This window comes from Brachyhypopomus gauderio, unplaced genomic scaffold (genome assembly GCF_052324685.1).
Source record: "Brachyhypopomus gauderio isolate BG-103 unplaced genomic scaffold, BGAUD_0.2 sc34, whole genome shotgun sequence".
Lineage (NCBI taxonomy): Eukaryota > Metazoa > Chordata > Actinopteri > Gymnotiformes > Hypopomidae > Brachyhypopomus > Brachyhypopomus gauderio.
In genome coordinates, this window is record NW_027506866.1 from 3327554 (window position 1) to 3343796 (window position 16243).

Below are 16243 nucleotides of genomic sequence, written 5' to 3' on the forward strand. Positions count from 1 at the left end.
CCTCAATGATTCGAATGTTGGAGTCTCACAGGGTGGCCGCGGGTCCTTAAAAAGTCTTAAATGGTATTAAATTTCGTTTTTGTCAAATAAGGCCTTGAAAAGTCTTATTTTGTCTTAAATTTTCAATCGAAATGTCTTAAATTTGCGGAGCAAAATTTAGGGAGGAATAATTCCGTTCTGTGTTGAACCTCGGGGGCGGAAATTGGTAGCCATGCAGTGCACAACCTTCGCAGTATTCCTCGCAAGTATTTCAGGCTTTACGAGCACCCGTAGTTGTTGGACTGGTGGGATGTGTGTACGTTAACGTCTGTTCGGAGAGATGGGGAAATGCAAATTTAGCCAGAAATGGTTGGAAGACCCGATATATTCTTGGTGGCTCAGAGCTGTCATATACCATCGAGGCTCATCAGCAGCATCCTGCAATATTAACGTTTTGCCCTGCTGCTGGCGTAGCCTGGTTTATACTTTTGCGAGTGACCGTGACCGACTCCGCACACCTCATGCGAACGGCGGAAGCGTTCATACTTGACGCGTCACGTTCTGTGCACTGTTGTCCGTAACGATATATGGTACAATAAAGAAACACCCCTCAAGGGGAATGAACATTTACCTGATGAATTTTAATGTTGCTTTGTGTTTCAAGTTTGAAAAGTGCTGTAATTTAGAGCTAAAGTACTTAAAAATGCTTGAAATTGTAACTACTTGGTTTCACAACAAATATCTGTCTGACTGAACAGTTATCTTGTATTTCGTTAGCCTCTTGTAATTCCAGGACGAAACATGAGAGAACATGAAGGCGTTAAGATTGGGCGTTTTGAAAATAAACAACCATTAAATAATGTGATGAAAAAGTGAATCATTTCGAGTATATGTATAAATATTTAACTTAATTTAGTTTAACGTGCTGGGAAATATAGAAATGGACCTTGAAAGTATGGAGTCAAAAAAGGGTCATAAAGATTTTGCATTTGTGAAACAATAGTCACAAATGTACTGAAACTTGCAACTGCGTTTGAACAACTACATGCATGTAAAATCCATCTCCACAAATGAACTGGGATGTGCTAATGTGGAAAAAATATTTCAAATATATAAAAAAATACATTTTTTTAATTTGTAGAAAAAAAATGCATATGTAAATGCAATGTTGTGAATGTGTGAATCATATGGAATTTGTGAGGTTGTAAATGTGACAGTGAGCGTTTTTCAGTGTGGAGGTAAAAATTCTCGCATTCACCTTCTCTGCTGCAGTTGCGAATTTTGATCCTGTTTTGACGCCTAATTCATGGACCAATAGGAAAGCTTTAGCTGGACCAATCAGATTGCAAGGTTGTTTAACCAATCATAACACTGATTTGGTCACTCAACTTCGGCGCGCTGTTGGAACACGCCTCCCAATCTCTGTCATGGCGCTTCCAGGCACAAGCACGGACACAATGGAGAGTCAGGTAAGGAGCAATGCTAGATCATGTTTCTTTAGTAAAAAGTTCGTTTTAAAGAAGATAACAGGCAGGCTCTGTGCCGTGGTTTTATTTATACTACTGACTGTTGTGCTAGCTTTGGATAACTGTAGCCAATTAATTAACCATCATTAGCTAGCTAGATAAACAGCCTGCAGCAGCAGGGTATTTGAACATAGCAAGAAAGGTGCATCCCGTTTGTTTTGCTCCATAGTTTCCCCCCGTTTTTATATCAATGCAGCACAATTATCTTGTGTAATGGCAGACAGACTGTATCTTTTGATTCCTTTTGGTTCTGCAGCCTAGCTAACTAGCTAGTTAACTAACACAGGCATTTGCTGAGCTTCGGTCAGCTTATGCAGTAGAAAAAAAAACCGTAGGACACTAGTTAGCCAGTATATCAGAACACACAATAATTGTACAGCACCTCTTGCTTTACTAGTAGTTAGCATGATCAACATATCTTTTAATTAACTGACCAGAAAATTCAGAAAATGTATGAAAATACTCATTTACAGGATGATCCCCTGCAATTATTTGAAATGTGCTTTTACTTAAGTGTTGTAATATTGGCATTGCTAGTTAGAATTTAAATCAAGAAAATCAAGCCTTGAAATCAGGCTTCATGTGAGAAATATTTTTGTCTGTATAAGTGACAAATAACAGTACCTTAAATTGTACCTATGGTAACAATATGAAACACTTGACAAATCCTATGATCATAAAATCAAAGTTTTTTATTGAAAGATTAAATCATAGGGTTTGTGTCGAGTGTTTCATATTTATTTATTATTTATATGATGTGAAATCCTCTATTCCCACCCCACTTGAAATATTTGTGCTGTGTCTCTAATAGATTGTACTTGACCAGATATTGTGGCCCCTGGAAAAGACGGATGAGGAAAATGAAGACTACCCAGTTGAAACCAGGTGCTGCATAGCTGGATATCTTCGCGAGTTTATCGCAACAGGTGATAAAACAAAAAAGCCACCAATATATATGTGAAGGAAGTTGTTTAAAAAACTGTTTAAAAAAATATCCGTGCGTAAAATCAATATATGTGCATGATGCAACACTTTTTGGGTCCTTCTAATTAGCTTCATTACTACTTCTTAATAAGATTAGTGCATGTTGCCCTCAAAAATAAACTCAAGAACAACATGTACATGGGAGGTCCCATCTTCTGACATGCAATTGGAGATAGTTCAGGGCAGTCTCCCGAAGACATCTACATGTTTCAAGTCCCTCAGCCTACCAGGCCACTACACTAACTTTAAAGACTTCAGTCGAGATCTAAATTCATGTGTAGCAACCTGTGACACAGGCTTTGGCATGGTTTAAACCGTTTTGAAGATTTTATCTACAGCCTTGTGTTCATTTTGCCAGTTATATGTTTGTTCACAGAGCTAGTTACACATAGGTGAGCAGTGTATTCTCCTGCCCTACAATATTTCGGCTGTTACGTTAATAACATAGCTGTTCAAAGGAACATTGTTTCAGTAAAATAATATTTTTTTGAATAGTTTTATTGAATAAATAGACATTATGCGTTGTTTCAAATGCACATTTTATTTTCTATTCATTTTCTCTTGTTCAAAACAGCTGCTTCAGTTAAAGATCAAAGATCATCCATCAAGTAACGATGGTTAATTAATTGGCTACAGTTATCCAAAGCTAGCACAACAGTCAGTAGTATAAATAAAGCCACGGCACAGAGCCTGGCTGTTATCTTCTTTAAAACAAACGTTTTACTAAAGAAACATGATCTAGCATTGCTCCTTACCTGACTCTCCATTGTGTCTGTGCTTGTGCCTGGAAGCGCCATGACAGAGATTGGGAGGCGTGTTCCAACAGCGCGCCAAAGTTGAGTGACGGCACTAAATCAGTGTTATGATTGGTTAAACAACCTCGCAATCTGATTGGTCCAGCTAAAGCTTTCCTATTGGTCCATGAATTAGGTGTCAAAACAGGGTCAAAATTCACAACTGCAGCAGAGAAGGTGAATGCGAGAATTTTTACCTCCACACTGAAAAACGCTCACTGTCACATTTACAACCTCATAAATTCCATATGATTCACACATTCACAACATTGGATTTACAAATGCATTTTTTTTCTACAAATTAAAAAAAATATATTTTTTAATATATTTGAAATATTTTTTCCACATTAGCACATCCCAGTTCATTTGTGGAGATGGATTTTACGTGCATGTAGTTGTTTAAACGCAGTTGCAAGTTTAAGTACATTGGTGACTATTGTTTCACAAATGCAAAATCTTTATGACCCTTTTTGACTCCATATGAAAGTGCCGTACAAGTGCTTTAATTCCACCTTGTATAGGTGTATGAACACTGCAAACATTACTTGTTTCATTGCGCTGAAGCGCGGCGCGCGCGAAGTTACAAAATTCGGGAGGTGCACGACCTCGCGAAGCCACAGCGTGTGAGCCCCTTGTGCATGGGTGTAGCCACTGCGATTGTGTAATTTTCGCCGCACGGACCCTCGCATTTTAAGTGTTCAAGCAGCTAGATAAATAATTTAAATAATCAGTTGGTTTTTGTGCTTTATTTTAATGTGTATGATCTTCCGAGTTGGTCTTAATTTTATTTGGAAAGGGAATTAAAAAGTCTTAATGTCTTCATTTTCACTTGGTCAAACCTGTAGACACCCTGGTCTCAGGTACAGCCCTTTCATGGTTTTACTCTTACTTAACAAATCGGCATCAGTTTGTAGAGCTCAATAATATTCCATCCAAACGTACAAAAGTTAAATATGGGGTCCCGCAAGGCTCCATTTTAGGACCACTATTATTTACATTATATATGCTACCATTGGGCACAGTTATAAACAAACATGGTGTCAATTGTCACTGCTATGCAGATGACACCCAACTTTACATATCAGCAAAACCTGATGACAAACTCAGTTTAGGAGGCCTGTGTAAGAGATATTAAATGCTGGATGTCTCTAAACTTCCTCCAACTTAATAAGGGCAAAACAGAAGTTCTCCTCCTGGGCCCTAAGGCCTCAAAACAGAAAATTCCAGATATAATGCTTAATCTCGCAGACTACCCCATTACACCTGCCAAAGTAGCCAAAAATCTAGGCGTCATACTTGACTCCGACCTATCATTTGATAAATACATAGATAATACTACTAGGATGTTATACTAGGATAACATTGCCAAGTTAAGAAATGCATTATCACAGGATGATGCAGAAAAATTGGTGCACGACTTTGTTAGCTCTAGCTTAGACTACTGTAACTCACTACTGTCAGTATGTTCAAATAGGAATCTAAATAAACTTAGTTCTAAATAGTTCAAAATGCCGCAGCCAGAATTCTGACCAGAACTAGAAAATTTCAGCATATTAGACCAGTCCTATCAGCCCTGCATTGGCTCCCAGTTATATTCCATATTGATTTTAAAATTCTATTATTAACTTATAAAGCACTGCAGGGGCTTGCTCCTGAATACCTCCAGGAACTTATTTCCTACTATGAACCCCCACGTCCACTAAGATCACAGGGTGCTGGTCTTTTATTAGTTCCACAAATTAATAAGGTAACAGCAGGGGGAAGAGCCTTTTCTTGTAAGGCTCCCCAGCATTGGAACAACCTTCCAAAATGCGTTCGGGACTCTGACACAGTCACAATCTTTAAGTCTAGGTTGAAAACCCACCTATTTGGATTAGCGTTTGATAAATAGTATTCCCCCTTAGATAAAGGGGTTCATAGACGAAGGGTTTTATGGTAGACTGGGGCGCTGGTGCTGTCATCCTGCTCATGGTCACTCAAGTTTGTTGACAGTGCAGTGGATGGATGCCATTGTTTCAGAATCCTCCCAAGTTTATATTACCTTCTGGTTCTGCCTTTTTCTGCCTTGACACCCCTGCCGACGCTGCTTACTAGAGTGTTTTTGCCTTCTTTTTCCATATCAATTTGCTTACATTTGCTATATCTACAAATACTTTGTGGATATATTTTTACCTCCGGCTACAATAATAATCTTTATTTGTATAGCACCTTTCATACATACATGTAACTCAAAGTGCTTTACAGTATAAACAACAACCTCCACAAGCCATCGAAAGACCTTTTTGACTGAAAACATCCTCGATATTTCGACATATTAACAGGGTTGCCAACTTTTGACGTTCGCTTGGAGTGAGATTTTAACCTGGAGCCGGTGGCGAGTGTATTTTGTTGAGGGGGGGGGGTTTGGCGAACGAAAGTTGTTGAGCAGGGGGGGGGGGGGGGGGGTGGCGAACGTAAAATGGACACAGATTCAGTGTTATATCGCCGGTGGATGGCGCCAGAGCTAGCAAACTAGTAACGTATTGAATCATATATGTGGATCTGAGGTAAATAAACTGGATATTTTTTTTCGGCGTGAGATATCGGAAGTGTGGCGTGAGAGCGTGTGAAAACGGTCGAATGCGTGTGTCTCACACTCAATGCGTGAGAGTTGGCAACCCTGTATTAACCGAAGCTAAGTATATATTTCATCATGTCTGAGTCGCTTGTTGCTGGTGTTGAGTGTGGTATGTATAGCTACTCTTCTTCCATCAGTAGTGATAATAATTTTATTTGTGTGTAGATTAATTATTAGTATGACGGAGAAAATTTTAGAGGAGTGCATCCGGGCTTTAGAAAGTCCTAGAGAGTTGATAGCAGCTAGCATAGATAGCTTAGCAGGCCCGGTTTGCACAGCCCTCGCAGCGGGGCGAATGGGTGATGTCTCGGCGGCAAAACCATAGCGCTGAGCACCATTCGTCTCAGGTTCCCGTGTCAAACAGGTTTGCCCCTCTCAATAATACACCGACTGAGCGACCTGTTAAAAGAGCTCTGGTGATAGGAGATTCACAGCTTCGACACATGAATGTAGCAACCAGTTTAGAGACACCAGCGGCCATAGTCGAGTGTATCCTGGAGGCTAGAGCGCCTGACATCAGGGCTAATTTAAAGGTGCTGGCTAAATGTAAATATTCAAGTTGGTACCAATGATGTGGGATTGAGACAGTCTGAGATCACCAAGGATAATGTTTGGATTGACAAACCAGAGCCGAGGCCAGGCAGCAGACACGCAGGCTAAGCCGACTGTCTGCGAGCTGCAAAGAGACGTCACCTAGGTCACACCAGATTGAAACTGTGTCTGTTCCTTGAGTACCAAAAAACAATTCTCGCAAAGTTAGTAGACAAAATTAATCAATGTTAAATTCAACTATGCTCCCTCAGAGAGCGGTTTATATCTGAAACTAGGACTACTAAATATTAGATCCCTGTCATCTAAAGCATTGCATGTTAATGAAATGATTACCGATCATAATCTATGCATGCTTTGCTTGACGGAAACCTGGACCCGACCAGACAACTATATGGCCCTAAATGAAGCTTCTCCCTCTGGCTATAGATATGTCCATAACCCCCGTCCAAATGGTCGAGGAGGTGGGGTCGCCACAATATATGACTCTGATATAGGCATTTCTCAAAAATTTGGCTTCAAGTTTAATTCTTTTGAACATCTCATCCTCACTGTATCAAATGTTTCAAATTTAACAACCAACAAAGCATCGCAGTCGTTTATGTTAATTACTATTTACCGGCTCCCTGGTTCATACTCTGAGTTCTTGCAGTTTTCAGACTTCCTGTCTCATGTAGTGCTATCAGCCGATAAGGTGATTATAGTGGGTGATTTTAATATCCATTTTGAAAATCTGTGTGACTCTTTTAGCATACATTTTCAAGCAATTCTTGATTCAGTGGGTATCACTCAGAGTATGGTGGGTCCTACGCATAACTGTAGTCATACTTTAGACTTGGTCTTGTCATTTGATATTCACATTCCAGTTTAGCAATTCTTTCTCAGAGTGAGGCTGTTTCTGACCACAGCCTCATAACTTACGAGTTGTGTTTAACTGACTGTATTCATCGGCCACCCGCTACCAAATTAAACGAACTATAACACCCAGCACCATAGCCGCGCTCACTGATATTTTACCGGGTCTGTCAAACACTGATCCACCTGTAGCTCCGGAAGGACTAGAGCGTTTCACCGAGCACGTCGAGACTTCCCTTCGTAGAGCTTTAGACAAGGTTTCGCCATTACCATATAAGAGAGCCACTGAGAGAAGAATAGCGCCATGGTACAATGAGCACAGGCGTAGTCTCAAACGAGCCGCGCGGATCCTGGAGTGTAAATGGCGAAATTCGAAGTTGGAAGTGTATAGACTATCAAGGAAAAGCAGCCTTATTGAATATAAGCATGCCCTCCATACGGCAAAGTCCTTATACTTATCTGCCTTAATAGAAAAACATAAAAACAATTCAGGACTCCTTTTTAAAACTGTTTCCAGCCGTACGAGGAGTCACGAACAAATCAATTCTCTAATTCCACTAGAGTGTAGCAGTAACAATTTTATGAAATTCTTTAATGATAAGATTGATAAAATTAGGGAAAAAATTAGGAGTGCTATCTCAGAGCCTGTCAACATGCCAATGCACCTTGACAGCTGTCTGGTCAGCTCTGATGCCCTGTTAGAGTCCTTCTCCCCAATTGGTCGTGAGGAGCTTATTTCACTGGTGAAATCAGCTAAACCCTCCACATGCATACTAGATGCTGTACCAACCCATCTACTTAAAGAATTACTGCATAGCAATTAGGGCTGAACGATTTTGGAAAATAATCTAATTGCAATGTCTTTCACTATGAACTCCGTTACTGCCCGAGTTATTTCAGCGTGCCGCTTCCAATTATATCCATAAGGAGTTACACTTTCAAACGGTTCGGTCAGTGAACCCTGTCTGCTGGACCGCGGTCAAGCTATCCGCGCTTTTGCGATTCATCCGTGCTTTAAATCTTATTGCGCCTATATGCGAGATTTTACGGTATTTCGCTGCTCACCGCATACTAAAGCTGTATAAGCGCAGAGAAACACTTTGGCGTATTTGAAGACGCAGCACTAGTCGTTGGCATTTTAGCCTTACAAATATGAGGCTTTGTGGTGTTTTTTTAATGCTGAAGAAGGTTTGTAGTGTTTCCTCGCGTCATAGCAACAGTAGCAAGGCACGTTTTGCACAGTACCTGACGATGAGCAGCATCTTTTAAAAGCCAAAGTAATTTCACACAACTGATGTGCTGCCCCTCTTTGGTATTAGACTTTCAGTTGTGTCAGCTTCTGTCGAGCCTGAAGCCATTGTGCAACAAGTTAAAGTGCGCTGTGTTAACTTCACTTCTCCACCTCCCTGCCTCCTGCTCGGGTTTGCTCCGTTCGTCCTCGGCTCGGCTCGCTCCCAAGTCACGTGACCAGTTTAAATCGCAGCCTGTGCGATTAGACAATCGCGTTTTTAAAAATCGCGAAATTATCGCAAATGCAATTAATCGTTCAGCCCTAATAGCAATGTAGAACTGTTGCTTACTATAATAAACTATTCTCTGAGCCTGGGCTACGTTCCCAGTTCATTTATACTTGCAGTCATCAAGCCGCTAATTAACACTGGAACTCCTGAGATTTCAAGGTTCTGAGGACATCACCCCTCCTTCTCCTGCCCAATTAGCAGGACCATACATATGTTAATTTCAGAGCAAGACAGGAGCAGAAAGACAGGCAGGAGCTCTGTGGCAGGAGCTCTGTGGTGCACCAGGTCTAGTCTGTGTGCAGTCTGTGTGCACCAGGTCTAGTTTGTAGTCTAAAATAAATAAATAAAGTTTAGCCCTGTTTCGGCGTTATGTGTGAAGCGCTACATATTGACATAAGTATTATTTAGAGCGGTGAACCATTATCATTAGCGTGGTATTGGCGTTATGTATGAAGCAAGCGTCTCAGATTTTCTTGTGCATGCACTTCAATAGCGCCACACATTTACATGGCTGAACCAACCATTATCACGGGTCCATATTGTTCCCGTGAAACACATTATCATTAGCGTGGTATTGGCGTTATGTATGAAGCAAACGTCCCAGATTTTCTTGTGTATGCACTTCAATAGCGCCACACATTTACATGGCTGAACCAACCATTATCACGGGTTCATATTGTTCCCGTGAAACACATTATCATTAGCGTGGTATTGGCGTTATGTATGAAGCAAGCGTCCCAGATTTTCTTGTGTATGCACTTCAATAGCAGCAACAAAGTAATAAAGGTATAGTAAAGTAATATTTATTTGTACATTTACTTATTTTTACTCATACAGCATAGTAACATAATATTTTTTTGCAGTGTTTATGCTTGTGTTTGACTGATATTTCGTTTGTGTAAATAAGATATTTCGTTCATGTAAATAACTTAGCGTCATTTATTTATTTTTACTCATACAGCATAGTAATATAATATTTTTTGCAGTGTTTATGCTTGTGTTTGACTGATATTCACGGATTGCCGTGAACCATTATCACGGGTCCAATCAACTTTTATTGTTCCCGTGTATGCAGGGGATTAGCCCGGTTTCGGTTTCGGCGTTATGTGTGAAGCGCCACCTATTATAATAAAGTATAATTAGTATGCGCTGTTGTGGGTGTGTTCTTCAGAGTCATGATAAAAGCTGAAACCCAAAGGCAGGCGACTTACATTTTCACTACTATCCTGTGTGGAGACGACGCAAAACACCATGGCAAGACAGAGGACGTTCACCGGTCAAGAAGTTGCGGCTTTGCTGACCAACGAGGACTGCTGTGAGTCCGATGCGGGAGAAGGACCCTCCTGTTTTTTGACCAGCGATTCATCCGATGAAGAAAGAAGCAGTACATCGGATGAGGTACAACAGAGCCCTCCAAGGAAGAGACGGACACAGGCTGACACCACACCTGCACCAACCGTACGGGCAAAAGATGGAACTATTTGGGAGAAGGTTGGCATCGCACGCTCTCGTGTCAGCAGCTGTTCGCCTAATTCAACATTTGTTGAGCCGTCCGGGCCTACAGAGCATGCAAAGGTATAGTAACTTCATATTTCTTTCCAGTGTTTCTGCTTGTGTTTGAATGATATTTAGTACGTGTAATTTACCTAGCGTCATTTGTTTACTTTTACTAATACAGCGTAGGATCACAAGCAGACTGCAGAGTTTTCTGTGTTTGCTCGACATGGAGATGCTGCGAATCATCACAGACTGCACTGTCCATGAAGCCCGCAGAACAGACAGCAGCTGGAGTTTGTCGGTCAGCGAGTTTATGGCATTCGTAGCAATCCTATTTCTACGAGCAGTCCTCTGTCCAGTTGGAGCGATGTCGGACTGTTGGTCGGCAATGTTCGCTGTGCCTTCGATCCAGGAGACAATGGCACGGGACCGCTACCTCCAAGCCCAACAAAACAATCAATCAATCAATCAATCAATCAAATTTTATTTATATAGCGCTTTTTACAACAGTTGTTGTCACAAAGCAGCTTTACAAGTGCCGAGTCCTAGCCCCCAGTGAGCAAGCCAAAGGCGACAGTGGCAAGGAAAAACTCCCTAGTTTTTTGCATGAGGAAGAAACCTTGAGAGGAACCAAGACTCAGGGGGGGGAACCCATCCTCCTCTGGCCGACACCGGTCACCATGACAACAACAACAATATAGACAGAATGTAGACAGAATGTAAAAGATGCAATAATGTCCATTTAGACCGAAAAAGATGTAATAATGTCCATCATGGTGTAGGCATCCGGTTAGGCAGGAGGTGGCCGGCCAGGATGGATCGCTTGTCTCTCCTCATCTCATTATTCCTCAAGCAGGCGGGCAGCCATGTGGAGAAATGAAACAGGGAAAATTAGCTCTGTATGAGGACATATACGGGACAGGTAAAATTATAAACATTTCTGGAGTGTGGCAGCAACTCCGGCACTAAGTTAAATTATTACAGCCTAGCTAAAAAAAGGCAGAACCAGAAGGTAACATAGGCTTTGGGGCATTCTGAGACAATGGCATCCGTCCACTGCACTGTCAACAAACTTGAGTGACCACGAGCAGTGACAGGATGACAGCACCAGCACCCCAGTCTACCATAAAACCCTTCGTCTATGAACCCCTGGATCTGTACCTTTATCTAAGGGGGATATTAATTATCAAACGCTAGACTAAATAAGTGGGTTTTCAACCTAGATTTAAAGATTGTGACTGTGTCAGAGTCCCGGACACATTTAGGAAGATTATTCCAAAGCTGGGGGGCCTTATAAGAAAAGGCTCTTCCCCCTGCTGTTACCTTGTTAATTTGTGGAACTAATAACAGACCAGCACCCTGTGATCTTAGTTGACGTGGGGGTTCATAGTAGGAAATAAGTTCCTGGAGGTATTCAGGAGCAAGCCCGTGTAGTGCTTTGTATGCTAATAATAGAATTTTAAAATCAATACGAAATTTAACTGGGAGCCAATGCAGGGCTGATAGGACTGGTCTAATATGCTGAAATTTTCTAGTTCTGGTCAGAACTCTAGCTGCGGCATTTTGAACTACTTGAAGTTTATTTAGATTCTTATTTGAACATCCTGACAGTAGTGAATTGCAGTAGTCTAGTCTAGAGCTAACAAAGGCGTGCACCAATTTTTCTGCATCATCCTGTGATAATGCATTTCTTAATTTGGCAATGTTGCGGAGATGTAGAAAAGCTATCCTAGTAGTATTATCTATATATTTATCAAATGATAGGTCGGAGTCGAGTATGACGCCTAGGTTTTTGGCTACTGTGCCAGGTGTAATGGGACAGTCTGCAAGATTAAGCATTAAATTAGGAATTTTCTGTCTTGCGGCCTTAGGGCCCACAAGGAGAACTTCTGTTTTGTCCTCATTTAATTGTAGGAAGTTTAGAGACATCCAGCATTTAATATCTCTTACACAGGCCTCAATTTTTCCTAAACTGAGTTTGTCATCGGGTTTGGCTGATATGTAAAGTTGAGTGTCATCCGCATAGCAGTGAAAATTGACACCATGTTTGTTTATAACTGTGCCCAATGGTAGCATATATAATGTAAATAATAGTGGTCCTAAGATGGAGCCTTGCGGGACCCCATATTTAACCATTGTACGTTTGGATGAAATATTATTGAGCTCTACAAACTGATAGCGATTTGTTAAGTAAGACTGAAACCATGAAAGGGCTGTGCCTGAGACTCCAACCCAGCGTTCTAACCTTTCTAGCAAGATCCTATGATCAATTGTGTCGAAAGCTGCACTAAGATCAAGAAGCACTAACAGTGATACATAGCCTTGATCTGATGCAAGGAGGAGATCATTTGTTACTTTAACTAATGCTGTTTCAGTACTGTGATGGGGCCTAAAACCAGATTGGAACTTTTCAAATGTGTTATTCCTATACAGATATAGGCATAATTGCTGGGCAACAGCTTTTTCTATGATCTTAGATATAAATGATGTGTTTGAAATGGGTCTATAATTAGACAGCACAGTCGGATCAAGATTTGGTTTCTTGATCAGAGGTTTGATAATTGCTAATTTACATGATTTGGGCATGTGACCTATTGTAATGGATGAGTTAACTATAGTTAGAAGAGGTTCAGTTACAGCTGGTAATACCTCTTTTAATAACTTTGAGGGAACTGAGTCTAATGTGCAGGTAGTACAATTTAAGGAAGAAATTATTTTCTCTAATTCTGATTTTGGGAGTGGATGAAAAGCATCAAGTTTTTCTCCTGGTATGTAATTTAAATCAATATCAACCAAACCAGATGACATACCAGTTGTATTGCTAATAAAGGGTTTTATATTTTGTCTAATATTCTCTATTTTATTATCAAAGAAATCTATAAATACATTACTAGTGAGGTTTACTGGAATCTGAGGTTCTGTGCCTGCTTGATTTTTTGTAAGTTTAGAAATAGTATTAAAAAGAAATCTAGGATTGTTTTTATTTTTCTCTATCAGTGAGGCTAAGTATGCTGAGCGTGCTTTAGTGAGTGCCCGTTTGTAGTCAATAATGCTATCCTTCCAGGCACAGTGGAATACTTCCAATTTAGTAGATCGCCATTTCCGCTCTAATTTACGTGCTATTTGTTTTAAGTTTCTAGTTTGGTCGGTGTACCATGGGGCGAGCTTTTTGGATCTAGCTTTTTTATATTTTAGTGGAGCTACTATATCTAGAGCTGATCTGCAGGTATTCTCTAAGTAGTCGGTTAGACTATCTAACTCTCCTGGATCGGATGGCGAGTGGGCTAAAGCCAAAAACAGTTTGCGTTCTGAGCACTATGCACACGCACGTGGAGATTGCAGACGACCGCAAAAAGAAGCCAAACACTGTGACGGACTACAACCGGACGAAGGTATGCATGTGTTGGCATTGATAAATCAATTTATCATACATGAATGAATTTATTCAAAATATAACATGTACTTCTTTGTATTTGTTCTTTGCAGTGCGCCGTTGACATCATGGACCAGAAGGCGCGTGCATACACAGTGCGCGCAGGAACACGCCGGTGGCCCGTTGCAGTGTTTTATAACATACTTGACCTGGCAGCGATGAACGCGCATGTTTTGTACACGGCATGTACGGGGTCCACAGAGAGTAGGAGAGTTTTTATGTGTACTCTTGCTGAGGAACTCCGTCTTCGTTTCCTACAGGAAAAGGAGTTGAAGAGAACGCCACGTCCTTCGCCTGCTCCTGGAAAGAAGACTACGTGTCAGGTGCAGACAAACTGCAACCGGAACCACAGCATAACCCCGTGCGCTGCATGCGGCAAGTACACCTGTCGCAAGTGTAGGGCAGAGTGTCCCTGGCTGTGTGGCAACTGTGTACCTAAAACTACATGAAGGTACGTCGATAAGTATATTTATATATATATATATATATATATATATAAATATATTATATATATATACAGACAACCAATCACACACACATATATATACACACACACTATTATTTGAACATAACCAAAAATCTCTTCTCTTTCTGTTCCACAGTCGCACATCATGAAACCCGGTGTCACGGTCTGCCCCGCATCTCCTGCCATTTCATGTCTGTTTCCGTGTTAGTCCTCTGTTTATTTCTCGTCGTGGTTGCTGGTTATTTTTCTCATGGTTGCTGGAATTGGATTCCCGTTCTGTTATGACCCATGCCTGTGACATTTTCACAGAATCAATTTATACATGAATGAATTCGTCCTAAATATAACATGTACTTCTGTGCGTGCATACACAGTGCGCGCAGGAACACGCCGGTGGCCCGTTGACCTTGGCAGCGATGAACGATGAACCTGCCGCAAATGTAAGAAAGAGGGTCCCTGGCTGGTACACATGAATAAATTCGTTCAAAATATAACATGTACTTTGTTCTTTGCAGTGCGCCGTTGACAGACATCATGAAGGTGCGTGCATACACAGTGCACGCAGGAACACGCCGGTGGCCCGTTGCATGCAGCGAGTACACCCTGGCTGTGTAGCAACTGTTGGCTACAACTACATGAAGGTACGTTGATAAGTAGGCCTACATACGTAACACCACATATGTTACGTATTTTTGTCTTCTGAAAGATTTTATTCAAAATGTAAGGTGTACCTTGAATTGTTCTCCACAGCATCAACGCGTGTGTTGCATGCGGCAAGTGCATCTGGCGAGTACACCCTCAACTTCAAGACACCCTCAACTTTCTTGACATTCCACTTCAAGAAACCCGGAATAGACATCCATGTTTGATCAAAATAAAGTTGTTTTACAGCACATGAATTTGTTCTTCCTGTCTTTTCCTCTCCTTTTCCAGTCTGCTGTTTAGATCACAACATTTATCAGCCATATATATAATTGCGCCATATAATTTCTTAGCTTTTCAAACGCGAATTCAAACGCGGAAACAGAAAGTGTAACAAATATTATATAGTGTAGTAAATATACAAAGAGCTTCAAACAATATACAAAGAGGTTCAGACAATTTTATTTATTTTTATTGTTTGACGGGACTCATTTGAGAAACTCTCTACGTGCGCTTGAATTGTATCTTTTGAAACACGAGTCTACAAAATTTCCGCTGTTTGTTGTAGGATCGGTAACATATACAGTCTGCTTGTTTGTAACCAAGTTTTTCGTGAAGTATCACGTTTGGTGCCTTGTATGAGCTTGGAGGTGAGCCGCTTGTGCTTTGGCAGGCGTATGAGCTGGGGGTGAGACGCTTCCACCGCATTACCAAGACAATGGGCGTTAATCTCTTCACAGCAGGGGAGTGGGCTACATGGACCTTACTAAGCCTTGCGAAAATTTTCGCGGCCGTCGGGTTCCTAGTGTTAAAAAACCTGGTCTTAACCCCCAGGAACTGTCCAACTATAGGCCAATTTCTAATCTGTCATTCATATCCAAAATTTTAGAGAAAGTAGTTTATTCACAACTCTCTTCTTTCTTAAAGACGGAACATGTCAGAGTTATTTCAGTCTTATTGTCCCTCAGTCACAGAACAGATCCGACATGTCTCCGGTGTGTTAAAACGATTACGGGAGAACAATTTATATGTTAAGGCAGAAAAATGCAAGTTCCACATTCCCACGATTTCCTTCCTGGGCTGCACTTCATCACCGGGCCAGATAGCCATGGATGAAAATAAGGTGGAAGCTGTGACGAACTGGCCAGTACCCCGTTCGACAAAGGAACTACAACGGTTCTTAGCATTCGCAAACTTCTGCCATCGATTCATCAGGGATTTCGGCGTATTGGCAGCCCCATACTGCATCTTCCAGACCATAAACTCCCCTTCATTGTGGATGTCAATGCATCAGAAGTGGCATGGGTGCTGTACTGTCACAGAGACAGGGGAACCCACCAAAGTTGTTTCCCTATGCCTACTTCTCCAGAAAGTTAAAACC

The 16243-nt window shown here is 41.2% G+C and overlaps 2 long non-coding RNA genes across 2 annotated transcripts; both read left to right on the top strand.

Moving 5' to 3' along the window:
- Positions 1 to 1357: 1357 nt before the first annotated feature.
- LOC143485398 (uncharacterized) lies at positions 1358 to 11778 on the top strand. Its single transcript, XR_013122867.1, has 4 exons — positions 1358 to 1448; positions 2317 to 2431; positions 9996 to 10399; positions 10503 to 11778. It is a non-coding gene; the product is annotated as an uncharacterized LOC143485398 (long non-coding RNA).
- Positions 11779 to 11930: 152 nt separating this feature from the next.
- On the top strand, positions 11931 to 15069 carry LOC143485397 (uncharacterized). The gene is made up of 5 exons (XR_013122866.1): positions 11931 to 13713; positions 13808 to 14205; positions 14357 to 14660; positions 14736 to 14861; positions 14971 to 15069. It is a non-coding gene; the product is annotated as an uncharacterized LOC143485397 (long non-coding RNA).
- The last annotated feature ends 1174 nt before the right edge of the window (positions 15070 to 16243 follow it).